Source organism: Saccostrea cucullata, unplaced genomic scaffold (assembly GCF_032062105.1).
Source record: "Saccostrea cucullata isolate Sc308-1 unplaced genomic scaffold, CSIRO_AGI_Scuc_v1 ctg10373, whole genome shotgun sequence".
Classification (NCBI taxonomy): Eukaryota; Metazoa; Mollusca; class Bivalvia; order Ostreida; family Ostreidae; genus Saccostrea; species Saccostrea cuccullata.
Window position 1 is genome coordinate 13,682 of NW_026927983.1, and position 18,969 is coordinate 32,650.

Consider the following 18,969-nt stretch of genomic DNA (forward strand, 5'->3'; position numbering starts at 1 on the left):
AAGAAACAAAATCAATTTTACAAAAAGGAAAAGGGTAAAATGGTCTTACTCGATCCTCAACCAGATGTAAATTCAATAACAGTTCTCAATCGCTATCATTCGACACTGAAACAGAAGTCTCTGTCGAGACTGTAGATCTACTGGTTTGTACTGATCAAAAACCGATGCACAGAATTATGTATCTTAGTGTAGTCTACTTGTGTGATAAGTTATATTGAAATCAGACCAAAACTGTAGAAGGAGTAGCGTTTTAAAGGAATTTCTCAGAAAATTCTATTTCTAGTAACCATGGCAACATTGCTCATCGAAATCAAAAACCGATGCACTATCTTATGTATCTTAGTGTAGTCTACTTGTGTGCCAAGTGATATTGAAATGAGATTAAAACTGTAGAAGGAGTAGCGTTTTAAAGGAATTTCACAGAAAATTCTATTCTTAGTAACCATGGTAACATCGTTTATCGAAATCAAAAACCGATGCACTATTTTATGTATCTTAGTGTAGTCTACTTGTGTGCCAAATGATATTGAAATGAGACTAAAACTGTAGAAGGAGTAGCGTTTTAAAGGAATTTCTCAGAAAATACTATTTTTAGAAACCATGGCAACACCGTTCATCGAAATCAAAAACCGATGCACTATTTTATGTATCTTAGTGTAGTCTACTTGTGTGCCAAGTAATATTGAAATCAGACCAAAACTTTAGAAGGAGTAGCGTTTTAAAGGAATTTCTCAGAAAATTCTATCTTTAGTAACCATTGCAACACCGCTCATCGAAATCAAAAACCGATGCAATTTTTTAGGCATCTTAGAGTACTCTACTTGTGTGCCAAGTGATATTGAAATGAGACTAAAACTGTGAAAGGAGTAGCGTTTTAAAGGAATTTCTCAGAAAATTCTATTTTTAGTAACCATGGCAAAATCGTTTATCGAAATAAAAAACCGATGCACTATTTTATGTATCTTAGTGTAGTCTACTTGTGTGCCAAGTAATATTAAAATCAGACCAAAACTGTAGAAGGAGTAGCGTTTTAAAAGAATTTCTCAGAAAATTTTATTTTTAGTAACCATGGCATCACCGTTCATCGAAATCAAAAACCGATGCACTATTTTATGTATCTTAGTGTAGTCTACTTGTGTGCCAAGTTATACTGAAATCAGACCAAAACTGCAGAAGGAGTAGCGTTTTAAAGGAATTTCTCAGAAAATTCTATTTTTAGTAACCATGGCAACACCGTTCATCGAAATCAAAAACCGATGCTCTATTTTATGTATCTTAGTGGAGTCTACTTGTGTGCCAAGTTATATTGAAATCAGACTAAAATTGTAGGAGGAGTAGCGTTTTGAAAAATTGTTTACAGACAGACAGACAGACGGACGGACGCCGGACGCATTACTATCGCATAAGCTCTTCTGGTCTCTGACCAGTAGAGCTAAGAATGACAAAAATTATCAAAGGAGCGTTAGCTGGTTTACTAATGTTCCAGGGCGCGACAATCTACACTTAATGTGCTTGTTGAGGGACAGCCTTTGCCTATGGATGTAATGACAATGTCGATAGTGTTGGAAATCTTTCAAGCCCGCAGTGTAATAATGTAACTGTGATGGGACTTTTTAACAATACTTAGAGACGTAAGCGTAGTCATGGACATCGTTCGTACAATAAACCTGCAATACACGACGTCTCTTTTAATTCATTACTACCTTATGTAAATCAACAGTTAGGTCTACATCATATTCGAACAAAACTTTACTCTGTCCCTTTAAAACTTTTAAATAGTCTTCTTGAAAAGGCCAAGGAACATCCAATTTTAGATTCCTCGTCACTTGAATATAGGCTCGGATCTGTGATTATGGATATTGCATATCATAGGCTTTTTAAACCCGCACGTTTCACGGAAGAAAATGCAGCTAAAACAATCCGTCTTTTCCTTAAACTTCAATATGCCAATAAAGGAATTGACGCGGTTAATATAAGTTATATTCTTAATCACAAAAGGGTCCAGTGATGTGTTCCACCATATTTCAAGTTAAAGACTACACCTTGTATTTCCTACAAATATACATCGACCATTGCTTCCAAACTTTTCAATTACAAAAACACTTTACATGGCCTTTATATCGACTATCTGAAAAATAATCCCCCTTCGTGTTCATGTTCTTCTTCGCCCTATAACTATAGTCGTGTTGGATACGTTATTACAGGTGACGTAAATATAGTTCGTAATGAGGACCTTAGATCACTTATTTTAAAATCCTTACTATAGGGAACCTCGATTCTTCAACTGGCGTCGTAATTTCATAAATATTATGGATTCTGTTGAAAATTACGCCAGACGATGGGCCAGATATGAAAAAGAAGACATTGACACCTTGTCAAAATGGATTAAATGTATCAGATCCATGTTAAAGTCACGTATCAAAAGACTGGGGGGCAAAATGAAAACCATCTATCCTTCTGTGTTCAATAAACCAGAAGTGAAAAAAGAATTAGATAGATTACACGATCAGTACGTACTGGTTCCTGCCGACAAAGCAGGTAACAACATTGTCTTCGTTTGTAAGGCTCATTATATAAATTGCATTCTAGAAGAACTTGGATTTAATTAAAAGTGGTAATCCTACTTATACTCATGCTTCTCTTTCTAAGGAAGAAATTCTTCAAAATCACTTGTCAGTTTTGAATACTTTTAATATTCCACAGAGCCAAAATGAATTTGAACTACCTTATATATATTGGATTCCGAAACTTCATAAGAATCCTTACAAACAAAGATACATTGCAGGTTCCAGTTAATGTTCAACCAAGCCTCTTTCGTTACTTCTCACTAAAATATTAACAGTAGTGAAGGAAAAACTTCAAGAGTACTGTGCAACTATATATTCAAGAAGTGGTGTAAATCAGATGTGGATACTTAAAAATTCTAAAGAACTTTTGGACAAGTTGAAATCACAAGACTTTACAAAAATCAACAGCATAAAAAACTTACGACTTTTCAACTTTATACACAACAATTCCCCACGACAATTTAAAATCCAGGCTTTTTGATATCATTGACAGCTGCTTCTTCAACAAAAATGGAACTCGTAAATTTACTTACCTCGTCATTGGTCATTTGCAAAATTATTTTGTTAAAACAGAATCTGATCGCACATGCAAGTAATCTGAAGTTGACATCAAGAAGATGCTTGAGTTTCTGATTGACAATATCTATGTGGTTTTTGGAGACCAGGTATTCCAACAATCTATTGGAATTCCCATGGGTACAAATTGCGCTCCGTTATTAGCAGACTTATTTTTATATTCATATGAAGCAGAATTTATGCAAAATCTTATGCGTGAAAAGAAGAAAACACTTGCTGTGGCCTTCAACTCGACATTTAGATATATCGACGACGTACTGTCAATTAATAATGATAATTTCCATTCCTACGTCGATACGATATATCCTGGTGAGCTTGAGATAAAAGATACCACAGAGTCCGACACTTCTGCTTCATACTTGGATATTTTACTTGAAAAAGACACTAATGGTAATTTAGCAACCAAGCTATATGTTAAACGTGATGACTTTAACTTTTCTATCGACAACTTACCTTACTTATGCAGCAATATACCTTCATCACCTGCATACGGAGTATATATATCTCAGTTGATTCGATACGCAAGAGTGTGCTCTACGTATGAACAATTTCTTAAACGAGGTAAATTATTGACAAGCAAGTTGATGAAACAAGAATATCAACAGTCTCGTTTAAAGTCACCATTTCGTAAATTCTATGGTCGATACAATGACCTTGTCAGCAAATACAATTTATTGACAGATCTTTTAATCTTGGGCCTTGTTTTATCACAAGTTTAGTTTATCAAAATTTCAATCTGACCAGGAAAGGGACACCAACATCTCCAGTTATGCTTGATCCTGTTTTCATACATTGGGATGGCCAGTACACAACTTACTGCGAGTTTCTCTCAAAAATTCGATGAGCTTAGGCTTCCATGTACCCGTAGAAAAAAATGTAATCGGGACCGATGGGGAACAAGCTCTAGTAAATGCCATAAAGACAACTTTTCCTAGTTCCCAGCACATTTTGTGTACACGCCATCTCAAGGAGAATGCTCAACGTAACCTTCTTAATCAAAATGTACCCGAAAACACAAGAAGTCAGATTATTTCTGCAATATTTGGGCAACATGGATTAATGTATTCTGAATCACGCGTAGAATATTTAGAGCTGGAGGCAGAAATTCTGGACAAGTTTGGCCATCTCAGACATCTATCTGAAAAATTATTGTCAACCCTCAAAGAAAAAGTATTCTTGCCCCATTTATTGAACCCCCATCATCCCACCAGATTGGAAAAATAATAACTCAATCAATGAATCACAAAATTAAACTTTTAGGCGATTGGCGAGTTTCGAAAATCCCAGAACTTATCGAAAGGCTTCAGAACATCCATGAAAGCCAGTTATTAGAAGTTCGTGGTGCCCTTCATGGAAGAGGAAATTTATAACTATCTGACAGAGCGAAAATTCTTAGAGTCACGCATGCTTCTTGGCTAGAAATGAACAATGAAAGAAGAAAAAAGTTATTCAATAAATTCTTCAAATTTACGCTGCGATCAAATACAGTCGAGTCCTCAGATGGCCAACTCAAAATTCCTGCCACAGCTCGACTTGCTAAAAAACCTGGTCAGATCAAACGGGTGAGAAACGTTAAAACCCAGTCGATGAACAAGCGGCCCTAGATATAAGTTAGCGAACAGACTAAACAGCGGTGTACGTGTACATGTGCACATGTCAATACACATGTAAATTTATTTTCAATGCTTTTTGGGTTATGTCCTCCTCCGCTAGACGGCTGTGTAGGAATAATTTGAATTGGAAGATGCATTGAATAATTTCTTTTTCTACTTTATAACTTGCATTTCTTATTTATTTATGAAAGTTTTTTTCTTAGAAAGAAAATAATCTTTCGTAAGTAAGTAAGAAATAAATTGTAATGAAATAGACACGTTATATCCTCCTCCGCTGTGTAGGAATAGCTTGTACTTAATATGTAAATACTCAGTACTTTATAGACGCATGTATAAATATGTTTTGGTTTTAAATATTTCTTATTTATTTATGAAATTTTTTTTTTCTAATTTTAACTGTACTTATTCAGCCAAAGCTGCATGGCTTGAACAAACGCAAACAGCAAAGTACAGTTGAAATAGGGAAACAAATCTTTCGTAAGTAAATAAGAAATAAATTATACATTTTTTCCTTTTTTTTTTTGATTTATGAAATGCTTTTTTTCTTATTTTAACTGTACTTATTGCGACACTGCTGCATGCCTTATAGAAACGCAAATAAGTACAGTTGAAATAAGAAAAAAAAGTTCTCATGAATAAAATGGAGAAGATATAAATTAATGGACAAGTTATATCCTCCTCCGCTAGACGGCTGTGTAGGAATAGCTTGTACTTGTGTTCATATGTAAGTAATTCTTATTTATATTGCTGTAACATTTTTTCATATAAAAACATAAATTAAATCTTCGTTGCAAATAACCTGAAATACTTCTAAGGATGATATCCTTCATATAAAAATTCCTAGGAATATTAATCAAGTAAAATTAAATAAAATAATAAAAAGGCTCAATATTGAGGATACATGTACCTCCACGTGGTTTGAGCTGGGCAATGTCACTCTTGTGACAGCTGACATCCTCAAATGATAATATAATATATATATAAATGAATATCATATGTAAGAAAAAAAACTTTAAATTCTTAAGAAATCTTCCCCATTTACAAAATAAAAGAATCAAAGAAGGCACAAACCTATTCGGATAGATACAGGCTAACCGGATCCGGTTTCTATATAAACGCGATTACGTTTTTCAACAAAAAATATTCATTAATGCAATTTTATTAAATTTTTCTCATGAAATATTATTATCTTGGTCAATGGAAGTAATACATCGTGAAAAAAAAAAATAGAAAAAAAATAAAGGAATAACGCGGCAGGCGTATAGTTTTTCTCGGCAGGCGTAGTTTACCTTGGCAGGCGTCGGCAGGCGTGTTTTAGTATTACCGTCCCCAGACATGAATTATGAGTGACTGTCCAGGGATTCTGCAACGGCGTCAGTCCAAATATCTAGCCCAGCAGAATCTCAACAGGGATTAGCGAGACTGTATACACCGAGTTCCATTGCTGCAGTAGCTATGTTCTGGCACGAAATTATCTCTCTTGCTTCAGTTAAAGTCATTCAACATGACAATGCAGGCGTGAAAGTAAGATTATTTCTTTCTACATTTATAATATTCCCAGCCTAACTCTGTGTTACCACCAAATCCGAATATTGCTACCATCAAGATTATATAGGCGTTCTTATGATTAACGGCAAAGAGGTTGGTATTAATTCTATTTGGCAGAGACCTCGTCCCTACAAATGTGTAACTTAATTCTTATATTAATTTAGGTACATGTACATTTAGGTTTTATTCATACCGAAACGTTTGACAACGTCATTTTATATAGCTGCTCATAATACAAGTACAAGCCGTTTAATTTAATACCGTTTTTATATCATACTCCTTTTTTTATCATAGATATTTGAAACACAAAACCATTTCTTAATAATTCAATGTTAATTTCTTATGTTATTATCATAGGTAAAAGTGTGCACTTCGGTTATTATAATAGAAGATTTTTTTCACACCTTGTTTACTCTTGAGACAATCAACAAAACAAAAGATAACACTTGTCAACACCTGTGAGCCACGCACTTTCGCTTATCTATACACAATGATTTGACTGAGGGGGATTAGTCACACTCCAGCGCACTTACCTGAGTGATGATTCGAAGTTTGTTTATTTCACAAAGTACATTACACAACAACAGGGAACTATTGGCAATCTTATTAGGTCACCTGAGTATTGCGATCCGTTTTCGTCCGTCGTCGTGCGTCGTCCATCGTGTGTTAACATTTGAACGTAGCACTTTTTTTGCCAACAATACTTTTACTATTGAAAATGTTTACTGAAAGGTTGGTTGGCCCACCACTTTATGGCAAAGTAAAGTAATATGAAGAGAAATAGTATTGTAAGCTTAAACCAGAAGTCTCTGTCGAGACTGTAGCTCTACTGGTTTATACTTAAAACAAAGGAAGAGAAAAGTAGCAGTTGGGACTTGAGACTTTAAATCAGCAATAAATAGAAAAATAATCCTTGCCACTCATCAAAATAAAAACCAGTGCACAGAATTATGTATCTTAGTATAGTCTACTTGTGTGCCAAGTTATACTGAAATCAGACCAAAACTGCAGGAGGAGTAGCATTTTGAAAGAATTTCAAAGAAATTTCTATTTTTAGTAACCATGGCAACATTGTTCATTGAAATCAAAAACCGATGCACAGAATTATGTATCTTAGTGTAGTCTACTTATTTGCCAAGTTATATCAAAATCAGATCAAAGTGTAGGAGGAGTAGCATTTTGAAAGAATTTCACAGAAATTTCTATTTTTAGTAACCAAGGCAACATTCTTTCGAAATCAAAAACCGATGCACAGAATTATGTTATCTTAGTGTAGTCTACTTGTGTGCCAAGTTATACTGAAATCGGACCAAATCTGTAGGAGGAGTAGCATTTTGAAAGAATTTCAAAGAAATTTCTATTTTTAGTAACCATGGCAACACCGTTCATCGAAATCAAAAACCGATGCACAGAATTATGTATTTTAGTGTAGTCTAATTTTGTGCCAAGTTATATTGAAATCAGACCAAAACTGTAGGAGGAGTAGCATTTTGAAAGAATTTCACAGAAATTTCTATTTTTAGTAACCACTGCAACACCGTTCATCCAAATCAAAAACCGATGCACAAAATTATGTATCTCAGTGTAGTCTACTTGTGTGCCAAGTTATATCGAAATCGGACCAAAACTGTAGGAGGAGTAGCATTTTGAAAAATTGTTTACAGACAGACAGACGGACAGACAGACAGACGGACGGACGACGGACGCATTACTATCGCATAAGCTCTTCTGGTCTCTGACCAGTAGAGCTAAAAATGGATATTGAAAGGAATTGGTAGTGAAAAAAGTTTGGCTCTACCCCCCCCCCCCACCCCCCACCCCCACCCCAACGAAATCGGATTTTCAAGTTTAGGGAAATTCTTTTTTTTTTTTTTTGCTTGTCAACTTTTTCAGGTAAGTAAAAAAAAAAAATTCTGTGGCTGGCCCCCCCACTTTGAAAATCGATGCTACGTGCCTGATCAGCATTGAGTCCCTCTACCAAAATTGTGAAATTCAAGTGTTAGGACGGGGCTAAATAGATTAAATAGTGAAAATGCATAAATTCTTTGAAAATCTTCTTCTCTGCTCCTGGGCATTAAATAAACTAACCAAGTACATAGTTATGTTGAATAAGGCTGCCTCTACCAAAATTGTGAATTTTATAGTCCATGGGTTAGGGGTTCTGGTGTAAGGCCGGGGCTCTATTAATTATATAACAAGAAAACATTGATGTATCCATCAATTGTCGCCCGGGAAATATATAAAGTAAAAAATTTTAAAAAATGAGTCTTGATCATCAAACCGCTTCGATATGTGTGAAAAAACATGTGTCTAATTGATGAAGACGATGATCGCGGATATTTTGAAAACTTGAAGTCGGATAATAATCAATCAAAAACGATACCATTTTAAAACTTGATCAATTCCTCAAGTAAATGTTGGCTGTATAAAATATAAATTAAAGATAAAGACACGCATCACTTATATTTAAAAATGTATTAATTTTCAATTTTAGAATATAAAACACGAATGTGTAGAGTACGTTTTTATCCGAGAAGTAAAATTCGATGTTCTAAAAAAAAGGGACCTGTCGTTTTTTGATAGTAAATCATAAGCAACTTTATATATTAAATATGAAAAACATATATATTTTTACAGATTCACTTTATGGAAGTAAATATATTATGTATGTCGTAATTTATAAACGGAAAGAACATTCTGATTAACATTTTTTTCAATGTTTAGAAAACCTTTGATTCTAAATAACTACTCCCCTCCCAATCCCCATACACCAACACTTAAACTTATATGTATAGAGCAGCCCGGTCCTCCGGGCTGCAATGAAATTGCATAATTTTTTTTAAATCTTCTTCTCTGCTCCTGGGTATTAAATAAACTAACCAAGTACAAAGTTACCGTAAAATCATAAATTTTCGTGGGGTCAAATTTGCGTGAGTAGTATAAACGGTCTGGATGGGCGGGTCAACTGAGTGCACTTTTGGGGTTGGGGGGATAGGCGGGTCAACTGAGTGCACTTTTGGGGCTGAGGGGGATAGGTGGGTCAAGGGAGTGCAGCCCCTGTGGGGGATAGGTGGGTCAACAGAGTGCAGCCCCTGGGGGGGATAGGCGGGTCAAGGGAGTGCAGCCCCTGTGGGGGATAGGCGGGTCAATTCAGTACATATAATCCCCCTAAATACGGGGTGTGTTTACACTGTGTTTACATTGGTACGCTGCTACTACGATTCACAACGCTGCTACTACGATTTTGGCAAATACTCAAGAATTTGATTATGACGTCACTCATTCACAGTGATTTTCCGAAAATGAAAAAACAATAACACACAATAGAAACAAGAACACAGCAATTTTATTCAAGTGAAAAAATACATTTACATTTTCTGTTTCTTCTTCTGTGCCTTATCAGTGGTCAGGGGTAGTTTCCTCTTGGGTTCCTGAGGCATTTTCTCCATTTTTTGTATTTCTTTGGCGAATTGTTGATCCTCCTCATCCTCTGTACACTGATTAGCCCAATGACCAGATTTCCCGCACTTGTAGCACGAATCCTGTTTTTTTCGGGGACAATCTGGGGCCCAATGCCCTAACTCTTTACAGATGAAGCATGGATCCGTCTGTCTGGTTTTCTTTTTTTCTCCCGATCCCCCTTGTTTTTTCTGGTAAGTGCTTCCTCCTTTCATTTTAGTGATGTAACTTTTCAGATCAGTCAGCTTGTTGTCAAGACCAGACAGCATGTTAACAATCCCAGCCAGAGCTGTATTTAAGATGTCCATATCTTCTTTATTTGCATATGCTGTAAGATTATACATGCCCAAATCTAATCCCACTGCATCCTGTGACTCTGGCATGGGGGCTCCTACATACCCTTCAGGTATCACATAGCTGGGGTTGTGTGGGGTATTCATCATTGCTTCTGCCATAATATTTTTTTTTCACGTCTGTCAAGTTCGAAATGTCAAGCAAGACTGATCCTCAAATCCCAGCTCCGCTTTATATACCTATCTGTTGCATCATCTTTTTTCTACCTGTTGCATCATCTTTATATATCTGTTGCATCATCTTTTTTATACTTGTTGCATCATCTTTTTTATACCTGTTGCATCACCTGTAAGGGGGACCGTGTGCAAAAAATATACGATTTACCTACGTTTTATACGTCACAATCGACTATCATGTCAACCCTGATACACACTCACTCTCTGATTTTAGATGGGTATGATTGTTTAGTACGATGGGCACAAAACCACCAAGAATCTCTACCCCCGGAGGCAGAACAAGTATTTCAGGAAGCCACCACTATCATGGAAACCCTTCAGGATTTATGGTTACAATGCCTAACCTTATCACATCATGCGACGACCATGGGGAGACTAGCTACCATACATTTTCTATGTCGACATATGAAAACAATTCTGCCCCAGAAATGGTACGGACTGAACCTGACCCGTTATTTCGGAAAGCCTTACAGTTTCCTGACCCATCCCCAAGCGGGCAAAGTGATTTTATTGTGGCAGGACATAGATGCGATGGAGAAAGTATGTATTCAATACGGAATGAAATACCTGGAAATTTCACACAGGCTAGGAAATCCGTGACTTTTAATACCAGCCTCAATCAAATCTACGAATTACCCCCCGAAGACCGGAGAAGTCCCTGGATGGCCCTAGTAGCGGATCGAATAAGATTTCGGAGGAGAATTCGACAGTTTTTTGATCACATGACCAAAAGCGATTTTTTTGTGATAACCTATCACAGGTCAGGATTTTTAATCACATGATGGATTATCGATGTTTGCCGCGATATTGCAGTATCGTCTGCTATTGTTTATAAATACAGAGCCTCCGAGCGCTCGGCGTCATTCCTGCCTGCCTGTTTTACCAGAGAAGAAAGAAAAGTAGAAGAAAGAAGAAGATGTCCGGAGGGAATTTTTTTTATGAGGACCTATTTCTCATCCCCGGAATTGCCTTTGAAAATGTTTTAATTCTGAGGCGTTTGGATAATCAAAGGGAGCTCGTGAGAATCAATCTAGCAAGATTTCAAGTGAACGACAGCCATAGACGGAGGGCCCACCCGTACCGGAGAGAGGCACCAAGATCGCCACCCCCACCGCCACCCCCTTCCAGACCCACTACACCCAGACCAGCTACAGTCACCCCCCAAAGTCAAGCAAGGAACCAGGGGAGGATTCCCCCCTGGGGGTTTGGAGTCTCCATGCGAAATATTATGTGTTCACTCTGTATGATGGAAGACGAGGTCAGTAACTTTGTATGCGGTCGCTGCCTCCAACGGCCTGCATGCATCTTGTGTGCAGGTCGCATAGTAGAGCGGGGTCTACCATGCCCCTTGTGTCGTAATTCGGAGCCTCTAGTGCAGCCCAATACCAGAAGGTCAGACACTGATTCCGACCAGGATTCCGATGATGGCATGCAGTCAGGTCATGTAGTCCAGCACCTTCTAGCCCATTAAAAGAAGATACCGGGGAACCAAAAAAAAACCTGAAACCAAAACCAGAGAAAAAACCAAAAAAAAACTACAAAAAACTAGAAAAAACCAAAAAAAACTACAAAACCAACAAAAATAACAAAACAAGCCCTTTTAAGGGCTACCCAATTGTTTCGAAAAGATGCCTACTTAAACAGTCAATAAAAAAAAAGAAACATTGTGTTTCTCTCAAGTTATAACACCAGGTCACTTTTAAAAAAAAAATTTTATGTGTTCAAGTACGACTTAATTTTCTATGTAAATTATGCCGCCATGATGAATCTCGTCAAGATTTTACCCCAGTGAAAAAGGCTTGTAATCCACCCTGTAGGTCGTTTAAAGTTATTTCACATCGTTTATGAATGTGATTATGTTATCGCTCACCTATATGTTTAATGTCAGCTATGCTAAATAACCCAGTTCTGTGTAATTTGAGAAAATGTTTTTGTCATGTGCTTAAAGTATGGCCTGCTATTCATGACATCATTTAAAGTACATCCTAAAAATAAAATCTGTCTTTTAAAAAAATACATTTTACAAAATGACATTTAATATGATTAGAGTAAAGGAATCCATATATATGAGATATTATTTTTGCATTACATTTATAAGAGGCATTGTCTCATGTAATTTAATAACAAAAATGGGTTTTATTTTTCTATACAGTCCTCAACCTGGAAGATATGTTTTGTTCCTAACCAATCCATTCTCTAAGTGAAGTGAAGCCTGGCTGCTGGTCTTCCTTTGGGAAATATACAGTGAATCAATTATGATAAAAAACAAAAACAAAACTTGAATCTAAAAAAAGTTTCAATATCATTTTAATTTATTTAATTATTATTAAGATAATTATTTAAATGTTTATATTTTTAAAATGGATAAAAATAAATCTGATAATGGAAATCAATACCATAAAGATAGCAAGTTTTATAGGTATCCATATATATATAAGAGATATTATTTTGCATTACATTTATAAGAGACATTGTCTCATGTAATTTCATAATAACAAAAAATGGGTTTTATTTTTCTATACAGTCCTCAAACCTGGAAGATATGTTTTGTTCCTAACCAATCCATTCTCTAAGTGAAGTGAAGCCTGGCTGCTGGTCTTCCTTTGGGAAATACACAGTGAATCAATTATGATAAAAACAAAACTTGAATCTAAAAAAAGTTTCAATATCATTTTAATTTATTTAATTATTATTATTATGAGTTTTTATTTTAAATGTTTATATTTTTAAAATGGATTAAAAAATAAAATCTGATAATGGAAATCAATACCATAAAGATAGCAAGTTTTTAATCTTTAAGTGCTAATAAAATTTCTGAATTTTCCATTAAAATATTTGACATTATATCACAGGGGAAAAGAAAAAAAACTACTTGAGTGTTTCTACTGACCCCCTCCAGGGATCTGCTTATGAGTGCATGGGGATTGCTGTGGACCTTCATCTCCTGTTTAAAACAGACTTTAGAGTATGACAGATAAAAAGGTACTTTTTTTTTTCCTTCTTTATTTTACATCACATGAAAACACACAATTAATGATGATGATGAAGAATGTACACATCTTTTTCATAAGTGTGTACAAATTGTTCAATATAATGTCTATAATGAATCCAATTTCCTTGGGCTAGTCCACACCCAATCTTGTAAGGAAAAGCATAAGTCTGGTAAGGTAAACTTTCCCCCATTTCTTGTAAACAGGCTTGAAACCATTGCTCTCTGTTTTGTGGGGTATCCTGATAAGTGGAAATTCTTTTAGGTCGGTGACTTGCTTTTCCATAATCCCATTGAGCTAGTAAACAAATGACCACAGGGGTTTGTGAGGGAAACACCTTAATAGTGCCTGGAATTCCTCTATCTTCTTCTACGGCTAAATTTCTAGACCCTAGAGGTCTGCGGGTGGCATAGAGATTGGCTTGTGGGAATTTCTCTGCAATACTTTGACTCAATCCATGAGCTCTGACTGTTAAACAATTACATTGATGAACAATAGCTTCTACCTCACAGTTGAGTAAATCACCTTGTATCTCCTGGAGACTCATGATGTAAAATGAATCTATTTTTTAAAAACACCCTTGTTTTTATAGAACAACAACAACACAATAAAACAAGTTTTTTATTCAGGTAAATCTACAATCTCTTGGAACTAATTCTCTGTTTCTCACATCAGGTTTTAAAACTCCATATTCTTCATAGTCACCTTGTCTATAAAAAGTTCTTTCCAATTCTGGGGTGCTGTAAGACATCTCAAAACAGGTTAATTTATGAATCTTTCTGTACAGATATATCCCTTGAACTCTGTTTTTCATTTGAATGAATCCTCTCACATGATGAAGTTTTCCAGTTTCTGGATGCCTTTCTTTTTGTAAGATCAAGTATTGATAATCACTTCCAATGATTTGATCTACATCTTCCTGTCGGCACCCAGGTAAAATGAATATCCAATTATTGGCTATTCTACCTCTGTCTTGTTTTAAGTAAGCAATATATCCATTGCCTGTATTTTCTTTGTGTTTGTTTTGATAATGAGCCTTAATATCCTCCAAGAGTTTGTTGTTTGGTCTTATGTTTTCTTTTTCCTCCTCCTGAGGTTTATATTCTACAGGATGTTCTTCCATCAAGGGAGGTGGTATAAATACTGCAGGATGTTCTACCATCAAGGGAGGTGGTATGATATCTTTTCCTCCCTCCTGTATAAGTAACCATTCAGTTTCCTTTAATCTAGTGTTCTGACTCATTTCTTTACTGGGGGTTTTACCCATAATGAAACCAGTCCACAACTGAGGTGTGTTTTGTACCATGTTTACTATTTATACCTTTTTTAAAATTGTATCAATTTTTCCCCCAATCTTTAAAAAAACCCTCAACCATTTTTTGTTTTGTGTGTTTTGAAAAAATCTATGGTTAAAGGGAGATAACTTATTTTTAAAAAAATGACAAAAACCCAACATTTTTTTTTTTCTTTTATTGAGATCTAACAATAAATAACAGTTCAAATCTTTTTTTTTTTTTTTATTCACATCTTGACCAGCTCACATTCTTTAAGAACTTTTTCTTCCTAGCTTCTCTGGCTTCAATAGCTTCAGGTTTCTTCCAAGCTCCTATCTCCCATTCTATCCAATCTCTGGGCTCCAATTCCTTATTTCTCTCCTCAGGTTTCAGAACACCATATTCTTCATAGTCACCTCCTTGTTTGTAAAACATACTTTCCAATTCTGGAGTACTGTGAGACATGGCAAAATCAGCAGTGATATGAAGTCTGCACATAGTCAGTCCTCCTTCTGGTTCCTTCATTTGAATGAATCCCCTGATTTGATGCAGTTCTCCTGTCCAGGGATGTCTTTCCTTTTGTATAATCAAATACTGGAAACCGAAGAAGAAATCATCTTGGTTGCTCAGAAACATGTCTATATCTTCTTCTTCTTTAGGCTCTTTAATGGTGAAAGTCCAATTAATGGCTATCCTGTAACTTCTGTCTGGATCATTAGGATCCTTCACAGGCTCATCCAGGGGTAAATATTCATTCTTAGGTTCCGGATCCAAGGTTTTCAACTCCATTCTTCTTTGTTGAGGAGCGTTGTGATCCCCCATAGGTTCCCAGGTCTCCGGGTGGCATAGTGGACATTTAGGATCCTCATGCATGGGTAAATATTCATTCCTAGGTTCCGGATCCAGGGTTTTCAACTCCATTCTTCTTTTTGATTGAGGAGCTTCGTGATCCCCCTCCATAGGTTCCGTCATTCTCTTTTCTAATAAGGCAAATTTATCTTTGTCCATCTCCATGTCTTCTTCTTCTAATATTCTTGGAATTCGTTTGCCAAACTGTCGTTTACTCAACCACATGCCCCACCAACTGAGGAGCATCGTCTTTAACACCTTGTTTTTATACCCCCCCACCTTGAATTGCATCATCTTTTTTATACCTGTTGCATCATCTTTTTATATCTGTTGCATCATCTGTAAGGGCCGTGTGCAAAAACTTAGGGCTTGTTGACTATACAGGTAAATACTTGGCACCGATTCAAGATTATGACGTCACGCTTCACAGTCAATAGCTCAGTCTAGCCTAACCAGTTTCAAACTGGATTTTTTTTACTGAAAACACTAACACATAAATAATAATAAGAACACAGATTTTTTTTTTTCATTCTTTATTTTGTAACAACAAACAACAACAAACAACAAACAACTCATTTACAATACATTTTGATAAAAACATTGACACTTTTGTCCATGACCCGTAGGTAATTTATGATAAGTGTTTTTAAACCAATTCGCCACGTATCTGTCCCTTTGTAAAGCCGTACTCTGGTCAAAGGGGAATAGCCACTCGTCGGTTTTCTTTCTTTTCTTGTCTCTTTGATGTAAATAATACACGCAATATTGTCCACACACATCGGTATTCCAGTCTTGATAGCGATACGGATTATAAATCCATTGCTGAGCATGACGCTGGATAAAATCTTGAATTTCTTTTTGTAAGGGAGGAAATCCATAAGAATCGAAATATTCCACCACGGGATTGCTCACATATAGACACACCCAATGTTCTCCAGGTCGATCTTGAGGATCCGTATTGACCACGACAGCTTTTTCTCCAGGTCTTAATTGATCCGGTAATAAATCTACAGGATACACGCCTCCAAAAGAACTCTTGAATTCTCTGGATAAGACTTCTCTCAATTGTCCCGTATCCATTTTTTTTAGTAATCAATGCTCACTTCTCTCTGTTTGTTAATTTCTAATAAGTTATCGAATTCTGCATACACCACACAATTGATGGTGGTAGCCGTATTGTTGGTAAACTGCACTTCTACTCTCAGATTTCCTGTTTCTATGATGTGGAATTTATCCGATTGCGCTTCTTGATCTTTAGTGAAATCCCAGCCCCATAGAGTGTAGCCGCTTTTATACTCTTCTAGGGTGATGTCCGGAGCCCAATCTTCTCCTAATTTTCCCAGAGCTTGATACAGACTGAGATACGATCTCAGATATAAATCGTCGTTGAAATTAGGCTCAAAACAACGAGTACTCATGGTCTCTCCGTTGATACTGACATCTAATTTCTTGATCCCAAAGTTTTGGAAATGAAAGGGATTTTTAGTTTTATCTCCGTTAAAGGCCGCATTCTCCACAAAGCCTAAAATGAGACGTTTAGGCATCTGACCTTGAAACAGATGATCCGTAATCTTAGACTGAGTTCCTGAGCCAATGGTAAAGGTTTTCACTTCCACTCTTCTCAAGGGATATTTGGCTCTGTGGGTATTCAAACTCTGATTAATGGTATTCATCATGACTGCTGTGGGTTTGACTTTTCTCACCCACAAGATCATACTCAATATTTTCACTTTTCCTGTACTTCCTCCTTTGATCATCATGTAGAAAGAGGGTCTAGCTCGATTAAATCGCAAACGGACGTCCACTCCATTGGGTAGAAATCGATCTTGTTGAAACAAATCCAAATGTAAAGTATCCAGCAAACTGATTTTCTTACTGTCAGCAATAGCTTGGTGTCTTTTTCGGAATCCTTCGTTTTTAGAATTGGCCGGTAACGCTGTGAGGATGGGTTTGTTAATGGTCACTGTGTCGGCACCACCATTTTGACCCGGAGTTACATTAAAGGTTTTATTTTCAGCTAGACCAAGGTCCTCTAACCCCACTTCGTCCATGTGTCCTGCCGTATCTTTTTCCCACAGACTACAGGCCCTGGTCTGTGTCTTTAAAGTTCTGGGTTGGTATGACAATAATTTCTCCAGATAAGCTTTGTAAGGATAAGTATCCGTCCCCGGGGTGACTATTTTGCCATTCAGACTGACATCGATTTCCGTAAACATGGAATGTAAGATATTATTCACGGGACTCGAAGTGCTGTTCGCCCCAGTCAGATTACTTCCATCGTCTTTGGTAAATTTACATACCATTTGAAGATAAGTTTGAGATAAATCCAGATAGTGATCTCCTTGTCCTTTGATTTCAAATTCGATGGGAGCGGTGTCGGAATCTAAAGTACTGGAAATGGGGTAATATTCTTCCCATTTCGAGTCTTCTAAAGCAATATTAGTCGGAGGGACTTGGAACAATTGTAAATTGTTCATCCCACACGCACAGGAATCGGGCTGTAACATGATGTGTCTACTAGGATTCAGTTTTCACAAATGAACCTTCTGTTCCCTGGATTGGTCTATTTATACTCTCTCTCTCTCTCTCTCTCTCTCTCTCTCAGTCAAACACATCTAAAGGACGTTTTCTTTTAGGAATTCCTCCTTGTTTTTTCCTTTTTCTCTTAGGACCTCCTCGGGCTAACATAGGGGTCTTTTTTCTTCTGTTGTTACTACTTCCTAGATTCATTCTTTGTTTCACCATTCCCGAAGTATTTTTCAAGGCTCTTACGCCGTGAGTTTTGACTGCGTCTTTTAAAGATCTCTTATTTTCTAATACGTCTAATCCCGTTCTAGCAGCGGCAGTCAAGGCGTGTTTAGCCCCCGTTTTCAGTAAATCAGTAAAAAATCCTCGGCCTCTCTGTCGTCTTCTTTTTCTTCTTGCTATTTTAATCACCATTCCCGATCCCCTCTGTTTTTTCATTCTCTTTCTTCTTCTTCTGTTCTTAGTACCTCCTAGATTCATTCTTTGTTTCACCATTCCCGAAGTATTTTTGAGGGCTCTTACACCGTGAGTTTTGACTGCGTCTTTTAAAGATCTCTTATTTTCTAATACGTCTAATCCCGTTCTAGCAGCAGCAGTCAAGGCGTGTTTAGCTCCCGTTTTCAGTAAATCAGTAAAAAATCCTTCCCCTCTTTGATAGTTTTGGGGTGGATAATAGGCTGGTGGTGGTGGTGGGGGTTGTTGTTGACCCAATAATCCTCCTACTAGATTGCTGACTAAGGGAGCTGCTACTTTAAATAGGGATCCTAAAAAACCGTGTCCTTTTTGACGTAATAATCCTTTATGATAGACAAACTGTCCGTGTCCTCTTTGTCTCAGTAATCCGGGATGATACTGCATGGTTCATGTCTCTTGTTTAACTGACCTTTCTGTCATCAGGGACTTCCTTTTATACCCTTTACGGCTGAATACAATACAGACAGCAGACCAGGCAAGCCACCACGCCCAATAAGATGGAACACAATAACGGTACATTCATCTCAGTATACTTTTCTGAAATGAAGTTTCACCACTGATTT

At 36.7% G+C, this 18,969-nt stretch overlaps 1 long non-coding RNA gene across 1 annotated transcript; it reads left to right on the forward strand.

Annotated features, from left to right (window-relative positions):
• Nucleotides 1-12,070: 12,070 nt before the first annotated feature.
• LOC134276073 (uncharacterized) lies at nt 12,071-13,269 on the forward strand. Its single transcript, XR_009993972.1, has 4 exons — nt 12,071-12,106; nt 12,446-12,537; nt 12,818-12,910; nt 13,146-13,269. It is a non-coding gene; the product is annotated as an uncharacterized LOC134276073 (long non-coding RNA).
• Nucleotides 13,270-18,969: the final 5,700 nt, after the last annotated feature.